This window comes from Rhipicephalus microplus, unplaced genomic scaffold (assembly GCF_043290135.1).
Source record: "Rhipicephalus microplus isolate Deutch F79 unplaced genomic scaffold, USDA_Rmic scaffold_181, whole genome shotgun sequence".
NCBI lineage: Eukaryota > Metazoa > Arthropoda > Arachnida > Ixodida > Ixodidae > Rhipicephalus > Rhipicephalus microplus.
This window is the reverse complement of record NW_027464752.1, coordinates 207501-225000: the sequence shown is the minus strand read 5'-3', so window position 1 is coordinate 225000 and position 17500 is coordinate 207501. Positions and strand designations below refer to the sequence as shown.

The 17500-nt window shown below is 63.1% G+C and overlaps 3 non-coding genes across 3 annotated transcripts in view; all 3 read right to left on the bottom strand.

The window, feature by feature from the left end:
• LOC142791635 (large subunit ribosomal RNA) overlaps positions 1–16 on the bottom strand; it is a 3958-nt gene extending 3942 nt beyond the window's left edge. Inside the window, exon 1 of the ribosomal RNA XR_012890339.1 lies at positions 1–16. This exon is cut by the window's left edge and continues 3942 nt beyond it. This is a non-coding gene — a ribosomal RNA (large subunit ribosomal RNA).
• A 1154-nt stretch (positions 17–1170) lies between these two features.
• Positions 1171–1323, bottom strand: LOC142791654 (5.8S ribosomal RNA). Its single transcript, XR_012890352.1, has one exon. It is a non-coding gene; the product is annotated as a 5.8S ribosomal RNA (ribosomal RNA).
• Positions 1324–3042: 1719 nt separating this feature from the next.
• LOC142791670 (small subunit ribosomal RNA) lies at positions 3043–4857 on the bottom strand. Its single transcript, XR_012890367.1, has one exon. It is a non-coding gene; the product is annotated as a small subunit ribosomal RNA (ribosomal RNA).
• Positions 4858–17500: the final 12643 nt, after the last annotated feature.

The following is a 17500-nucleotide window of genomic DNA, read 5'->3' as shown; positions in this document are numbered from 1 at the left end:
GCCTGATCTGAGGTCGACAGCGGATACATTCGCTTCCATCAACTTCCTGCACGACCGCGTGCGCTCGCCCTACCAAGTGCGCCCGCAACCCTGTACAGGGCCACTTCTTCACAAGGCTGGCAATCGGCTTCCCCGCTGCACGCGTGCGGCGCACAACCGGTGTGACGTGGAAGTGACGGGACACGTTCGTAAACCCATCGCGAACCGAGTACGACGCCCTACCAAGTGCGCCCGCAACCCTGTACAGGGTCACATCTTCACAAGGCTGGCAAGCGGCATTCCGCTGCGCGCGTGCGTCGTCCGAGCAGTTGCGTGATAAACGACCGTGTCGAAAGCCCAAACACCGCCGAGGCCAGTCGCCGCCGCCGCAAGGGCAGCCACGCAGCCTGGCGAGAGGCATCGTCTCGTGTAGCGTCGCCCCCGCCCCAACTGGAGTGGCCCAGTTTTTTGAACGGGACGGGAACTGCGAAGCACTTAGACCGACGGCGGACTACGACGAGAACGCCTTAAGCTTCGCCAACGTTTCGCCAACTCGTGCGGGAGACTTTTTCCGCTTCGCGGCAAGTCGTCGCGCCGTGCTCTCCGCATCAACCGCGTACGCAGCGAACCGCAAACGTCGGGCGCAGCCTCCTCACCTCCCTGCGCTTTGCGCGCGAACGTTCCCTGTTCGCGCGGCAAAGCCTGGAGGAGGCACGGCCCCGCAGCGTGTTCGAGCGCCCGGTCTACGGGACACCCTGCTTACTTCGAGGGCAACAAGCGCAACGCAAGGCTGCGATCTCGCGCACTTTGCGCACGGCTGGAGAAGCTTTGCTGGCCGGCTTTCGCTCCTCGTGTTTACCGTGCGTTAAAGTTGCGCGTCCGTGGCTCTCGCAGCTCTTGCGCGCCCGGTCGCAGAGAGGAGTACGCAACCTCGACCGCACTTTCCCTGCAGGCTTCCTTCCGACTCGAAGTCCTGCGGCGGTCTCAACGAGGTGCCACATCCTCAATGCAGTCGGTCGCCCCCGTTTCGGTTGGGCTCTGGCACGACGGTCGCCACCGTCTCGCCCTTGAGTGGCCGCTGTTGGCGCTCGCTGTGAGGTGTTCAGCGTGCTGTCCGTGTTGCCGACGCGGTCAAAACGAGTCGACGGCTCACGTTCCCTTGTGCGCCGAAGGCTCTCTTGATATGTGATCCGACCCTCAGACAGACGAAGCCAAGGGAAGACCCAAGGCCGCAATGTGCGTTCAAAGAATCAGTGCTCAGTGTGTCCTGCAATTCACACCAAGTCTCGCAGCTGGCTGCGTTCTTCATCGACCCGAGAACCGAGTGATCCACCGCTTAGAGTCGTGAAAAAGTGTTTGTTCAATTCCGTACAGTCAAAACCAAACGTTTCTGGCACTCGGCCAAACAGTGGCCAAGAAGGGCGCTTTTCAGCGCACGCTTGGACTCCAAAACTCTGCCGCGCCTTTTTCGGCTGCCGCAAATCGAGCAAACGGTGTGTTTCGGACGGCGTTTCGCTTTCGCTACTTGCGAGTGCTTTCGTGGTCCACCCCTCTATAAATACTCGGGAGGCGTCGAAGCCGGTTCTCCAAGCCGGACCCGTAGGTATCGTTGTGTGCTCGCTCTCATTGGCCCGCCTAACCAGAAAATGCCTGCGGTACACCCATTTGGATAAGAGTGCACGCAGATGCGGGCCTCGACGGCTACACATTTCCTCGGGCGGCCGCCTCCCGGCCTCCGTGGAGCGCGGGATGCACGGTCCCATCGACAAGCCTCTCCCGTTTTTACCGTGGCGTCGCGGTTCACCACGGCAGGCGGGTCGGTCTCCTCCGCATAAAAAGGGGGACCCCCGCTTTTTGTTCCACGAAATCGCACAAGCTTTTTTCGCATCCACGGTTTGCCACCGCACACCAAAATGCCGATCCGGCTGCCTACTTTAGCCAACAGGTGGAGCCAGGCGCGCCGTACTTGCGCGGCACTTCCCACGTCCACCGAAGTCGGTGCCAAGGACCACTTTCGGCGCCGGAGCCGCGTACGAGCCTACTCGAGGCGGAAGAACGAAGCCAGCAAGGGCCTGGCCGCAAGTGCGTTCAATTGTCGGGACGTCCAAGTCCCTCGTTCTTCCGTGCTTCCTCTTTCGGCAAGTCGTTGCGGCACCTTCCCAAAGCGCGCAGACCCGCTAATCGCGACGAGCGCGACGTGGCCGTGCCGCCTTTCCCTCGGCAGCAAGCAAAACGCCTGGCAACGTCGACGCTCCCCTAACCGCGATCTCGCACCGTGTTTCGTGTGGCGAATTCAAAAGCCGGCCGGCGCTGCTGCAACCATTACGGTCGGTACGCATACGCCGCGGAGGGCGGGACGGTCATCGGAGCGTGCGGTTCCTCCATCGAGTACTGCGCACCTCGGCCGTCGCATCGCCGTGCCATGACCGGCCGCGCGTCAACGCGAACCGGTGCCAGCGAGATCCCTCGCCTGCAAGAACCGACCGGCAGCCTCCGTCACCCGAGGACGCGGAGGCGCTTGCCGCGGACGGCGGGACGGTATGCACTGGTGCACAGCGGACCCGTCACATCGCCAGTTCCTTGACCGACCGCCGACGCTTGTGCCGTTCCTCTCGTACTTGGCAGTCGCCGCGCGATTGTCGGGTCTCGTTCTTGCACGCTCGAACGGTCGGGAGGGCACTCGGCTGGCGTTTCGGGAACGCGCAGCCTCGCCTTCTACCGACGTAACCACGACTCGCCGTTCGCGCTCCGCCGCTCCTGTTTACAGTACTAGGCGGTCCCGCAGCGGTCGGGTCGCGCATTTCGAGCGCTTCGAGCCACGGTGCTGTGGCGGGTCGAAAGCCGACCTATGAGTGCGTTGCGCCGTTTGTACCCGCGTCCGCCACCTGGCCGACCGTCCAAGGTCGCGGTGTTGGCGTCCGCTGGGCGCAACAATTTGTCACGGGGTGCCGCTCCACATTCAGGCAGCCCCGTGGGGAAAAGCCGACCCCGCGTCCAAACGGGGTCAGCGGCAGAAAGTGTCGGGCGCAGACGCAGCTGAGGCGCTCACCCTTCACAATCCGTTAATGATCCTTCCGCAGGTTCACCTACGGAAACCTTGTTACGACTTTTACTTCCTCTAAATGATCAAGTTTGGTCATCTTTCCAACAGACCGGCGCAACCGAAAGGCCGCGCCGGACATCGGTCCGAAGACCTCACTAAATCATTCAATCGGTAGTAGCGACGGGCGGTGTGTACAAAGGGCAGGGACGTAATCAACGCGAGCTTATGACTCGCGCTTACTGGGAATTCCTCGTTCAAGGGGAACAATTGCAAGCCCCTATCCCAATCACGAAAGAAGTTCCACGGGTTACCCAGTCTTTTCAGACAGGGATAAAGACACGCTGCTTCCTTCAGTGTAGCGCGCGTGCGGCCCCGGACATCTAAGGGCATCACAGACCTGTTATTGCTCTGTTTCGTGCGGCTAGGAGCCGCTTGTCCCTCTAAGAAGGTTGTAAGGTGCTGGGAACCCCGCACCTATTTAATAGGCTAGAGTCTCGTTCGTTATCGGAATTAACCAGACAAATCGCTCCACCAACTAAGAACGGCCATGCACCACCATCCACCGAATCAAGAAAGAGCTCTCAATCTGTCAATCCTCCCAGTGTCCGGGCCGGGTAAGTTTTCCCGTGTTGAGTCAAATTAAGCCGCAGGCTCCACTCCTGGTGGTGCCCTTCCGTCAATTCCTTTAAGTTTCAGCTTTGCAACCATACTTCCCCCGGAACCCAAATACTTTGGTTTCCCGGAAGCTGCCCGCCGAGTCATTTGAGTAACTCAGGCGGATCGCTGGTTGGCATCGTTTATGGTCAGAACTAGGGCGGTATCTGATCGCCTTCGAACCTCTGACTTTCGTTCTTGATCAATGAAAACATTCTTGGCAAATGCTTTCGCAGTAGTTCGTCTTGCGACGGTCCAAGAATTTCACCTCTAGCGCCGCAATACGAATGCCCCCGTCCGTCCCTCTTAATCATTACCTCGTATTCCAAAAACCAACAGAACAGAAACGAGGTCTTGTTCTATTATTCCATGCAAGTTTATTCAGGCGACTCGCCTGCGTTGAGCACTCTAATTTTTTCAAAGTAAAAGCACCGGCCATCTCGAGGCACACAATGAAGTGCACCAAGAAAGAACCGGCATGATGTTCAGTCCGAGCCGTCGCATCGGGTAGATGCACTACTCGTCTGGAACTGAGATCCAACTACGAGCTTTTTAACCGCAGCAGCTTTAGTATACGCTATTGGAGCTGGAATTACCGCGGCTGCTGGCACCAGACTTGCCCTCCAATTGATCCTCGTTAAAGGATTTAGAGTGTACTCATTTCAATTACGGGGCCTCAAAAGAGTCCCGTATTGTTATTTTTCGTCACTACCTCCCCGTGCCGGGAGTGGGTAATTTGCGCGCCTGCTGCCTTCCTTGGATGTGGTAGCCGTTTCTCAGGCTCCCTCTCCGGAATCGAACCCTGATTCTCCGTTACCCGTAACAACCATGGTAAGCAAGTAACCTACCATCGAAAGTTGATAAGGCAGACACTTGAAAGAAACGTCGCCGGCTCGTGGCCATGCGATCAGCACAAAGTTATCCAGAGTCACCACACAATACGGGCCGAAACCCGATCGATCTTGGTCTAATAAAAGCACCCGTTACCCAAAGGGCTCCAGGCTCACTGCATGTATTAGCTCTAGAATTGCCACAGTTATCCAAGTAGGAAGAAACGATCTAAGGAACCATAACTGATTTAATGAGCCATTCGCGGTTTCGCCTTATTTCGGCATGTACTTAGACATGCATGGCTTAATCTTTGAGACAAGCATATGATTACTGGCAGGATCAACCAGGTAATCGTTCGACTGCGCGTCCGTCCTCGCCTTCGGCGGGCCGGACGCAGTCTGTGTGCGGCGGAGGCCACCTTCAGGCGCCCCAACACGCTTATTTTGCACTCCGAGATGACGGCGTTCGAGCTCGCTACGGCACAACCTTCCCGAAAGACGAGTGGGAGCCGTGCGGCAAGAAGCACGTTCATGCTCGCTCTTTTTCGTTGCATCGACTCGGTCGCGCCGTGCGGGTTGCCCAAGCCCGCTGCACTGTCGGTGGACCGGCCGGAACTAGCAACGGAGCCGAGACTGCAAAGCCGCCAGACGACGGGTCACGCCCGCGTCTTCGGCGCTTTCGCATCTGAATCGCCCGAGGACGACACGGAACACACCTCGATATCGTGGTAAAACGGCACCGTCCGACAACCAGCCCCTAACGCATCAAGCGGATGAGGCTGCAGACGACTGCCGTGGATTCCCCTGGAGCAGACCCGAGGACACGCTTGACGAGGCCGAAGCCCGCCGCATATCAGACACCCGGTCGCTTTCGCGTACGCCGCTCACGAGAACCCCCACATAATAGCAGCGATAAGTACCCAGACCTCCTTGGGCACTAATACGAGCGTACTCGAGAAAATTTCACCGCGGGTGTGCCCCGAAACGTGTGGCACGTTGAGCGTGCCACAAGTCTACGTCGCTCTCAAACCCGCCGAGGTCGTAGAATTTGCGACCCTACTCACGAAATTCCCACCGAGGATACGGCCGCAAACGTACCGCACCTTGGGTAGGCCACGAGTTTGTGCAACACTACGCTGACGGCACAGCACCGAGGTCGTGCGCGCACGCACGGGAAAATTCCGCCGCGGTTTCTGCCGAAAACGTGAGGCACCACGACTCTCCGCAAGTTCGCGTCGACTGCGAAAGACCGAAGTCGTGAACGACGTGTCCGCTACTCGCCGCCGACACGCTGGACACCAAACGTACAACGACTCGACGGCGTCGTAGAGGCCCACGACGCGGTTTTCCTTAACGACGTCTCGGCGTGGCACCGACAGGTTAGAACGGCCGACCAACGTTCCCTGTCCGCCGTTCGGCTCAGTCGAAGGGCTCGGCGACTTCGGCAACGCTGCGAAGCCGCACGGTGACGCACGCCATGTCCCCATTTTTTTTTTTCTTTCTGCGTCTGCCGGGGTGCCCCTATAATAGCAGCGATAAGCACCCAGACCGCCGTGGGTCGCTCGCCCCGGCTGACGTGGTTTTTCGTACTCCTGCGGCGGTCGCCGTCAAGCACGTCCAAATACGCTACTTTCGTGGGCGCATTCACGCTCTTTCGCTTCGCCGGAGTGCCAGCACTCACTCTGCCAAAAACGGCGAACATCCGAGCGGCGGTTCCCACTTTTGCGTCGGCGTCGCAAACCCCGCCCCGGCAGACGAGGTTTGCCGTACTCGTGCGACGGTGGCCGGCGGGCACGTCGAAAGACGCCGATATCGTGCGCGAATTGGCGCACCTTGGCTTCACCGGAGTGCCGCCACTGACTCCTCCAAAAACGGCGAAGATCCGAGCGGCGCTTCCCACTTTCGCATCGGCGTCCCGAACTCCGCCCCGGCTGACGCGGTTTACCGTACTCGTGCGACGGTCGCCGGCGAGCACGTGGAAAGACGCCGATATCGTGCCCGAATCGGCTCCGTTCGGCTTCGCCGGAGTGCCAGCACTGGCTCGGCGAAAGACGACGAACATCCGAGCGACGGTTCTCACTATTGCGTACGCGTCGCAAACCCCGCCCCGGCAGACGCACTTTGCCGTACTCGTGCGACGGTCGCCGGCGAGCACGTAGAAAGACGCCGATATCGTGCCGGAATCGGCCCCGTTTGGCTTCGCCGGAGTGCCAGCACTCACTCGGCCACAAACGGCGAACATCCGAGCGGCGGTTCCCACTTAGCCGTCGGCGTCCCGAACTCCGCCCCGGCAGACGCGGTTGCCGAGCTCGTGCGACTAGCGACCGCGAAGCCGTCTCGCGACGCCGCTTTCGTGCGCGGCTCCCACTGCGACCTGGGTCACCCGAGGTCGACGAGCAAAAAAGAATGTCGAAAAAAATTTTTTTTTTTTTTTGTGTCTGCCGGGGTGCCCCTATAATAGCAGCGATAAGCACCCAGACCGCCATGGGTCGCTCGCCCCGGCTGACGTGGTTTTTCGTTTTCCTGCGGTGGTCGTCGTCAAGCACGTCCAAACACGCCACTTTCGTGGGCGCATTCGCGCTCTTTCGCTTCGCCGGAGTGCCAGCACTCACTCTGCCAAAAACGGCGAACATCCTAGTGGCGGTTCCCACTTTTGCGTCGGCGTCGCCAACCCCGCCCCGGCATACGCGGTTTGCCGTACTCGTGCGGCGGTGGCCGGCGGGCACGTCGAAAGACACCGATATCGTGCGCGAGTCGATGCTTCTTGGTCTCGCAGGAGGGCCGCCACTCACTCCTGCAAAAACGGCGAAGATCCGAGCGGCGCTTCCCACTTTTTCGTCGGCATCGCAAACCTCGCCCCGGCAGACGCGCTTTGCCGTACTCGTGCGACGGTCGCCGGCGAGCACGTCGAAATACGCCGATATCGTGCCCGAATCGGCCCCGTTTCGCTTCGCCGGAGTGCCAGCACTCACTCGGCCAAAAACGGCGAACATCCGAGCAGCGGTACCCACTTAGCCGTCGGCATCCCGAACTCCGCGCCGGCTGACGCGGTTGCCGAGCTCGTGCGACTAGCGACCGCGAACGCGTCTCGCGACGCCGCTTTCGTGCGCGGCTCCCATTGCGACCTGGGTTACCCGAGCTCGACCAGCAAAAAAGAAGGTCGAAAAAAAATTTTTTTTTTCTGCGTCTGCCGGGGTGCCCCTATAATAGCAGCGATAAGCACCCAGACCGCCGTGGGTCGCTCGCCCCGGCTGACGTGGTTTTTCGTACTCCTGCAGCGGTCGCCGTCAAGCACGTCCAAATACGCCACTTTCGTGGGCGCTTTCGCGCTCTTTCGCGTCGCCGGTGTGCCAGCACTCACTCTGCCAAAAACGGCCAACATCCGAGCGGCGGTTCCCACTTTTGCGTCGGCGTCGTAAACCCCGCCCCGGCAGACGCGGTTTGCCCTACTCGTGCGACGGTCGCCGGCGAGCGCGTCGAAAGACGCCGATATCGTGCGCTAATTGGCGCTCCTTGGCTTCTCCGGAGTGCCGCCACTCACTCCTCCAAAAACGGCGAAGATCCGAGCGGCGTTCTCCACTTTCGCATCGGCGTCCCGAACTCCGCCCGGGCTGACGCGGTTTACCGTACTCGTGCGACGGTCGCCGCCGGGCACGTCGAAAGACGCCGATATCGTGCCGTAATCGGCCCCGTTTGGCTTCGCCCGAGTGCCAGCACTCACTCGGCCAAAAACGGCGAACATCCGAGCAGCGTTTCCCACTTTCGCATCGGCGTCCCGAAGCCCGCCCCGGCAGACGCGGTTTGCCCTACTCGAGCGACGGTCGCCGGCGATCACGTCGAAAGGCGCCGAATTCGTGCACGAATCGATGCTTCTTGGTCTCGCAGGAGGGCCGCCACTCACTCCTGCAAAAACGGCGAAGATCCGAGTTGCGCTTCCCACTTTTTCGTCGGCGTCCCGAACTACGCCCCGGCTGACGCGGTTTACCGTACTCGTGCGACGGTCGCCGGCGGGCACTTCAAAATACGCCGATTTCGTGGGCGCATTCACGCTGTTTCGCTTCCCCGGAGTGCCAACACTCACTCTGCCGAAAGCGGCGATCATCCGAGCGGCGGTTCCCACTTTTGCGTCGGCTTCGCAAACGGCGCCCCGGCAGACGCGCTCGTGCGACGTACTCGTGCGACGGTCGCCGGCGAGCACGTCGAAAGACGCCGATATCGTGCTCGAATCGACCCCGTTTCGCTTCGCCGGAGTGCTGCCAGTCACGGCGCAGAAAACGGCGAACAAGTGTTTTTTTTTTTTTTCCTAGAATTTGTGTTATAGAAGGCACATTTGATATCGGACGATAATTTTCAACTTTATCACGCGCACCGATTTTCGTGTAGAGGTTTGCAAGTTTATGGGAATTTCTCCACTTGGAATAATGCGATTTAGTAGTACTACGAGAACTTCATGGATGTACTCAAGGGTACGGGGCAAGTCAGTTACGTCAACACCTGCAGATTTTTTACACTTCAAACTGAAAATTGTTGGTTGTGAGTCCTCGTGTGATATTAAAGGCCGATTCGCTAACACATAGAACAAAGAAAGAAAGGAAGAAAAAACGCCCGCGCTCGCTCAAGAAACCTGGGTTCGCAACAAGTGGCAACAACAAGCAACCGAGCGAGTGCGCCAAAACCCGTGGCGGCCGAACAAACGCGAAGTCCCAACCGCGTCAGCCGGAGCGGCACGGGACAGGAAAAATCACTTCAGCCGGGGCGGCGGGGCACCGAATAAACCTCGTCACCTCGTCGCAGGATAAAAGAGGAAACAAAAAGTCTAAACAGCGTCTGCTGGAGCGAATGCGTAATAAAACAACAACAACAACAAAAAAAACACCCGCGCTCAAGAAGTCTGCAATCCTCACAAAAGGCGACTGTGACCGAGCAGCGTCAGCCGGGGCCGTGCGGAAACGGAAAAACCGCGACTACCGGGGCGTCGAGGCACCGAAAAATCCACTTCAGCCGCGGCGAAAAAAAAAAACAAAAAGAAAGACGGAGGGGGGGGGGGAACCACGTCTGCCGGGGCGAAGGAAAAAAAAAACGCGTCTGCCGGGGCGAGCCCGGGTGCGGCACCACCGGGAAAACTGTGGCAAACAGACATGGCGATCGAGTGAGTGGGCCGCCAGCCAGGCTCAGCCAAAAAGTGCAAAGTCCGAACTGCGTCAGCCGGGGCGGCAAAAACCGCGTCAGCCGGGGCGGCGCAAAAAACCGCGTCTGCCGGGGCGGCACGAAACCGCGTCAGCCGGGGCGGGGCGAAAACTGCGTCAGCCGGGGCGAAAGAAAAAAAAAAACGCGTCTGCCGGGGCAAGCCCGGGTGCGGCACCACCGGGAAAACTGTGGCAAACAGACATGGCGATCGAGTGAGTGGGCCGCCAGCCAGGCACAGCCGAAAAGTGCAAAGTCCGAACCGTGTCAGCCGGGGCGACGCAAAAACCGCGTCAGCCGGGGCGGCGCGAAAACCGCGTCAGCCGGGGCGGCACGAAACCGCGTCAGCCGGGGCGGCGCGAAAACTGCGTCAGCCGGGGCGGCGCGAAAACCTCGTCAGCCGGGGCGAGCGAAAAGGGGGGGGGGGGAACCACGTCTGCCGGGGCGAAAGAAAAAAAAACGCGTCTGCCGGGGCGAGCCCGGGTGCGGCACCACCGGGAAGACTGTGGCAAACAGACATGGCGATCGAGTGAGTGGGCCGCCAGCCAGGCTCAGCCCAAAAAGTGCTAAGTCCGAACTGCGTCAGCCGGGGCGGCGCGAAAACCGCGTCTGCCGGGGCGGCACGAAACCGCGTCAGCCGGGGCGGCGCGAAAACTGCGTCAGCCGGGGCGAGCCCGGGTGCGGCACCACCGGGAAAACTGTGGCAAACAGACATGGCGATCGAGTGAGTGGGCCGCCAGCCAGGCACAGCCGAAAAGTGCTAAGTCCGAACTGCGTCAGCCGGGGCGGCAAAAACCGCGTCAGCCGGGGCGGCGCAAAAAACCGCGTCTGCCGGGGCGGCACGAAACCGCGTCAGCCGGGGCGGCGCGAAAACTGCGTCAGCCGGGGCGAAAGAAAAAAAAAAACGCGTCTGCCGGGGCGAGCCCGGGTGCGGCACCACCGGGAAAACTGTGGCAAACAGACATGGCGATCGAGTGAGTGGGCCGCCAGCCAGGCACAGCCGAAAAGTGCTAAGTCCGAACTGCGTCTGCCGGGGCGGCACGAAACCGCGTCAGCCGGGGCGGCGCGAAAACCGCGTCTGCCGGGGCGGCACGAAACCGCGTCAGCCGGGGCGGCGCGAAAACTGCGTCAGCCGGGGCGAGCCCGGGTGCGGCACCACCGGGAAAACTGTGGCAAACAGACATGGCGATTGAGTGAGTGGGCCGCCAGCCAGGCACAGCCGAAAAGTGCTAAGTCCGAACTGCGTCTGCCGGGGCGGCACGAAACCGCGTCAGCCGGGGCGGCGCGAAAACCGCGTCTGCCGGGGCGGCACGAAACCGCGTCAGCCGGGGCGGCGCGAAAACTGCGTCAGCCGGGGCGAGCCCGGGTGCGGCACCACCGGGAAAACTGTGGCAAACAGACATGGCGATCGAGTGAGTGGGCCGCCAGCCAGGCACAGCCGAAAAGTGCAAAGTCCGAACCGTGTCAGCCGGGGCGACGCAAAAACCGCGTCAGCCGGGGCGGCGCGAAAACCGCGTCAGCCGGGGCGGCACGAAACCGCGTCAGCCGGGGCGGCGCGAAAACTGCGTCAGCCGGGGCGGCGCGAAAACCTCGTCAGCCGGGGCGAGCGAAAAGGGGGGGGGGGGAACCACGTCTGCCGGGGCGAAAGAAAAAAAAACGCGTCTGCCGGGGCGAGCCCGGGTGCGGCACCACCGGGAAGACTGTGGCAAACAGACATGGCGATCGAGTGAGTGGGCCGCCAGCCAGGCTCAGCCCAAAAAGTGCTAAGTCCGAACTGCGTCAGCCGGGGCGGCGCGAAAACCGCGTCTGCCGGGGCGGCACGAAACCGCGTCAGCCGGGGCGGCGCGAAAACTGCGTCAGCCGGGGCGAGCCCGGGTGCGGCACCACCGGGAAAACTGTGGCAAACAGACATGGCGATTGAGTGAGTGGGCCGCCAGCCAGGCACAGCCGAAAAGTGCTAAGTCCGAACTGCGTCTGCCGGGGCGGCACGAAACCGCGTCAGCCGGGGCGGCGCGAAAACCGCGTCTGCCGGGGCGGCACGAAACCGCGTCAGCCGGGGCGGCGCGAAAACTGCGTCAGCCGGGGCGAGCCCGGGTGCGGCACCACCGGGAAAACTGTGGCAAACAGACATGGCGATCGAGTGAGTGGGCCGCCAGCCAGGCACAGCCGAAAAGTGCAAAGTCCGAACCGTGTCAGCCGGGGCGACGCAAAAACCGCGTCAGCCGGGGCGGCGCGAAAACCGCGTCAGCCGGGGCGGCGCGAAAACCTCGTCAGCCGGGGCGAGCGAAAAGGGGGGGGGGGGGAACCACGTCTGCCGGGGCGAAAGAAAAAAAAACGCGTCTGCCGGGGCGAGCCCGGGTGCGGCACCACCGGGAAGACTGTGGCAAACAGACATGGCGATCGAGTGAGTGGGCCGCCAGCCAGGCTCAGCCCAAAAAGTGCTAAGTCCGAACTGCGTCAGCCGGGGCGGCGCGAAAACCGCGTCTGCCGGGGCGGCACGAAACCGCGTCAGCCGGGGCGGCGCGAAAACTGCGTCAGCCGGGGCGAGCCCGGGTGCGGCACCACCGGGAAAACTGTGGCAAACAGACATGGCGATCGAGTGAGTGGGCCGCCAGCCAGGCACAGCCGAAAAGTGCTAAGTCCGAACTGCGTCAGCCGGGGCGGCAAAAACCGCGTCAGCCGGGGCGGCGCAAAAAACCGCGTCTGCCGGGGCGGCACGAAACCGCGTCAGCCGGGGCGGCGCGAAAACTGCGTCAGCCGGGGCGAAAGAAAAAAAAAAACGCGTCTGCCGGGGCGAGCCCGGGTGCGGCACCACCGGGAAAACTGTGGCAAACAGACATGGCGATCGAGTGAGTGGGCCGCCAGCCAGGCACAGCCGAAAAGTGCTAAGTCCGAACTGCGTCTGCCGGGGCGGCACGAAACCGCGTCAGCCGGGGCGGCGCGAAAACCGCGTCTGCCGGGGCGGCACGAAACCGCGTCAGCCGGGGCGGCGCGAAAACTGCGTCAGCCGGGGCGAGCCCGGGTGCGGCACCACCGGGAAAACTGTGGCAAACAGACATGGCGATTGAGTGAGTGGGCCGCCAGCCAGGCACAGCCGAAAAGTGCTAAGTCCGAACTGCGTCTGCCGGGGCGGCACGAAACCGCGTCAGCCGGGGCGGCGCGAAAACCGCGTCTGCCGGGGCGGCACGAAACCGCGTCAGCCGGGGCGGCGCGAAAACCGCGTCTGCCGGGGCGGCACGAAACCGCGTCAGCCGGGGCGGCGCGAAAACTGCGTCAGCCGGGGCGAGCCCGGGTGCGGCACCACCGGGAAGACTGTGGCAAACAGACATGGCGATCGAGTGAGTGGGCCGCCAGCCAGGCTCAGCCCAAAAAGTGCTAAGTCCGAACTGCGTCAGCCGGGGCGGCGCGAAAACCGCGTCTGCCGGGGCGGCACGAAACCGCGTCAGCCGGGGCGGCGCGAAAACTGCGTCAGCCGGGGCGAGCCCGGGTGCGGCACCACCGGGAAAACTGTGGCAAACAGACATGGCGATCGAGTGAGTGGGCCGCCAGCCAGGCACAGCCGAAAAGTGCTAAGTCCGAACTGCGTCAGCCGGGGCGGCAAAAACCGCGTCAGCCGGGGCGGCGCAAAAAACCGCGTCTGCCGGGGCGGCACGAAACCGCGTCAGCCGGGGCGGCGCGAAAACTGCGTCAGCCGGGGCGAAAGAAAAAAAAAAACGCGTCTGCCGGGGCGAGCCCGGGTGCGGCACCACCGGGAAAACTGTGGCAAACAGACATGGCGATCGAGTGAGTGGGCCGCCAGCCAGGCACAGCCGAAAAGTGCTAAGTCCGAACTGCGTCTGCCGGGGCGGCACGAAACCGCGTCAGCCGGGGCGGCGCGAAAACCGCGTCTGCCGGGGCGGCACGAAACCGCGTCAGCCGGGGCGGCGCGAAAACTGCGTCAGCCGGGGCGAGCCCGGGTGCGGCACCACCGGGAAAACTGTGGCAAACAGACATGGCGATTGAGTGAGTGGGCCGCCAGCCAGGCACAGCCGAAAAGTGCTAAGTCCGAACTGCGTCTGCCGGGGCGGCACGAAACCGCGTCAGCCGGGGCGGCGCGAAAACCGCGTCTGCCGGGGCGGCACGAAACCGCGTCAGCCGGGGCGGCGCGAAAACTGCGTCAGCCGGGGCGAGCCCGGGTGCGGCACCACCGGGAAAACTGTGGCAAACAGACATGGCGATCGAGTGAGTGGGCCGCCAGCCAGGCACAGCCGAAAAGTGCAAAGTCCGAACCGTGTCAGCCGGGGCGACGCAAAAACCGCGTCAGCCGGGGCGGCGCGAAAACCGCGTCAGCCGGGGCGGCACGAAACCGCGTCAGCCGGGGCGGCGCGAAAACTGCGTCAGCCGGGGCGGCGCGAAAACCTCGTCAGCCGGGGCGAGCGAAAAGGGGGGGGGGGGAACCACGTCTGCCGGGGCGAAAGAAAAAAAAACGCGTCTGCCGGGGCGAGCCCGGGTGCGGCACCACCGGGAAGACTGTGGCAAACAGACATGGCGATCGAGTGAGTGGGCCGCCAGCCAGGCTCAGCCCAAAAAGTGCTAAGTCCGAACTGCGTCAGCCGGGGCGGCGCGAAAACCGCGTCTGCCGGGGCGGCACGAAACCGCGTCAGCCGGGGCGGCGCGAAAACTGCGTCAGCCGGGGCGAGCCCGGGTGCGGCACCACCGGGAAAACTGTGGCAAACAGACATGGCGATCGAGTGAGTGGGCCGCCAGCCAGGCACAGCCGAAAAGTGCTAAGTCCGAACTGCGTCAGCCGGGGCGGCAAAAACCGCGTCAGCCGGGGCGGCGCAAAAAACCGCGTCTGCCGGGGCGGCACGAAACCGCGTCAGCCGGGGCGGCGCGAAAACTGCGTCAGCCGGGGCGAAAGAAAAAAAAAACGCGTCTGCCGGGGCGAGCCCGGGTGCGGCACCACCGGGAAAACTGTGGCAAACAGACATGGCGATCGAGTGAGTGGGCCGCCAGCCAGGCACAGCCGAAAAGTGCTAAGTCCGAACTGCGTCTGCCGGGGCGGCACGAAACCGCGTCAGCCGGGGCGGCGCGAAAACCGCGTCTGCCGGGGCGGCACGAAACCGCGTCAGCCGGGGCGGCGCGAAAACTGCGTCAGCCGGGGCGAGCCCGGGTGCGGCACCACCGGGAAAACTGTGGCAAACAGACATGGCGATTGAGTGAGTGGGCCGCCAGCCAGGCACAGCCGAAAAGTGCTAAGTCCGAACTGCGTCTGCCGGGGCGGCACGAAACCGCGTCAGCCGGGGCGGCGCGAAAACCGCGTCTGCCGGGGCGGCACGAAACCGCGTCAGCCGGGGCGGCGCGAAAACTGCGTCAGCCGGGGCGAGCCCGGGTGCGGCACCACCGGGAAAACTGTGGCAAACAGACATGGCGATCGAGTGAGTGGGCCGCCAGCCAGGCACAGCCGAAAAGTGCAAAGTCCGAACCGTGTCAGCCGGGGCGACGCAAAAACCGCGTCAGCCGGGGCGGCGCGAAAACCGCGTCAGCCGGGGCGGCGCGAAAACTGCGTCAGCCGGGGCGGCGCGAAAACCTCGTCAGCCGGGGCGAGCGAAAAGGGGGGGGGGGGAACCACGTCTGCCGGGGCGAAAGAAAAAAAAACGCGTCTGCCGGGGCGAGCCCGGGTGCGGCACCACCGGGAAGACTGTGGCAAACAGACATGGCGATCGAGTGAGTGGGCCGCCAGCCAGGCTCAGCCCAAAAAGTGCTAAGTCCGAACTGCGTCAGCCGGGGCGGCGCGAAAACCGCGTCTGCCGGGGCGGCACGAAACCGCGTCAGCCGGGGCGGCGCGAAAACTGCGTCAGCCGGGGCGAGCCCGGGTGCGGCACCACCGGGAAAACTGTGGCAAACAGACATGGCGATCGAGTGAGTGGGCCGCCAGCCAGGCACAGCCGAAAAGTGCTAAGTCCGAACTGCGTCAGCCGGGGCGGCAAAAACCGCGTCAGCCGGGGCGGCGCAAAAAACCGCGTCTGCCGGGGTGGCACGAAACCGCGTCAGCCGGGGCGGCGCGAAAACTGCGTCAGCCGGGGCGAAAGAAAAAAAAAAACGCGTCTGCCGGGGCGAGCCCGGGTGCGGCACCACCGGGAAAACTGTGGCAAACAGACATGGCGATCGAGTGAGTGGGCCGCCAGCCAGGCACAGCCGAAAAGTGCTAAGTCCGAACTGCGTCTGCCGGGGCGGCACGAAACCGCGTCAGCCGGGGCGGCGCGAAAACCGCGTCTGCCGGGGCGGCACGAAACCGCGTCAGCCGGGGCGGCGCGAAAACTGCGTCAGCCGGGGCGAGCCCGGGTGCGGCACCACCGGGAAAACTGTGGCAAACAGACATGGCGATTGAGTGAGTGGGCCGCCAGCCAGGCACAGCCGAAAAGTGCTAAGTCCGAACTGCGTCTGCCGGGGCGGCACGAAACCGCGTCAGCCGGGGCGGCGCGAAAACCGCGTCTGCCGGGGCGGCACGAAACCGCGTCAGCCGGGGCGGCGCGAAAACTGCGTCAGCCGGGGCGAGCCCGGGTGCGGCACCACCGGGAAAACTGTGGCAAACAGACATGGCGATCGAGTGAGTGGGCCGCCAGCCAGGCACAGCCGAAAAGTGCTAAGTCCGAACTGCGTCAGCCGGGGCGGCAAAAACCGCGTCAGCCGGGGCGGCGCAAAAAACCGCGTCTGCCGGGGCGGCACGAAACCGCGTCAGCCGGGGCGGCGCGAAAACTGCGTCAGCCGGGGCGAAAGAAAAAAAAAACGCGTCTGCCGGGGCGAGCCCGGGTGCGGCACCACCGGGAAAACTGTGGCAAACAGACATGGCGATCGAGTGAGTGGGCCGCCAGCCATGCACAGCCGAAAAGTGCTAAGTCCGAACTGCGTCTGCCGGTGCGGCACGAAACCGCGTCAGCCGGGGCGGCGCGAAAACCGCGTCTGCCGGGGTGGCACGAAACCGCGTCAGCCGGGGCGGCGCGAAAACTGCGTCAGCCGGGGCGAGCCCGGGTGCGGCACCACCGGGAAAACTGTGGCAAACAGACATGGCGATTGAGTGAGTGGGCCGCCAGCCAGGCACAGCCGAAAAGTGCTAAGTCCGAACTGCGTCTGCCGGGGCGGCACGAAACCGCGTCAGCCGGGGCGGCGCGAAAACCGCGTCTGCCGGGGCGGCACGAAACCGCGTCAGCCGGGGCGGCGCGAAAACTGCGTCAGCCGGGGCGAGCCCGGGTGCGGCACCACCGGGAAAACTGTGGCAAACAGACATGGCGATCGAGTGAGTGGGCCGCCAGCCAGGCACAGCCGAAAAGTGCTAAGTCCGAACTGCGTCAGCCGGGGCGGCAAAAACCGCGTCAGCCGGGGCGGCGCAAAAACCGCGTCTGCCGGGGCGAAATCAAAAAAAAAAACAAAGAAAAAAGCCCGCGCTTAATCAAAAGAAAACAAAGAAAAAAGCTTGCGCTTAATCAAAAGAAAACAAACAAAAAAAGTTCGCGCTTAAGCCTGGCGGTGGAACCACCGGGGCAAACAGACCTGGCGATCGAGTGAGTGGGCCGCCAGCCGGGGTGAGCCAAAAAGTGCAAAGTCCGAACCGCGTCAGCCGGGGCGACGCAAAAACCGCGTCAGCCGGGGCGGCGCGAAAACCGCGTCAGCCGGGGCGGCGCGAAAACCGCGTCAGCCGGGGCGGCGCAAAAACTGCGTCAGCCGGGGCGGCACGGAAAAACGAAAACCGCGTCAGCCGGGGCGGCACGGAAAAACGAAAACCGCGTCAGCCGGGGCGACATCAAAATGAGGAAAAAAAAAAAAACTGCCT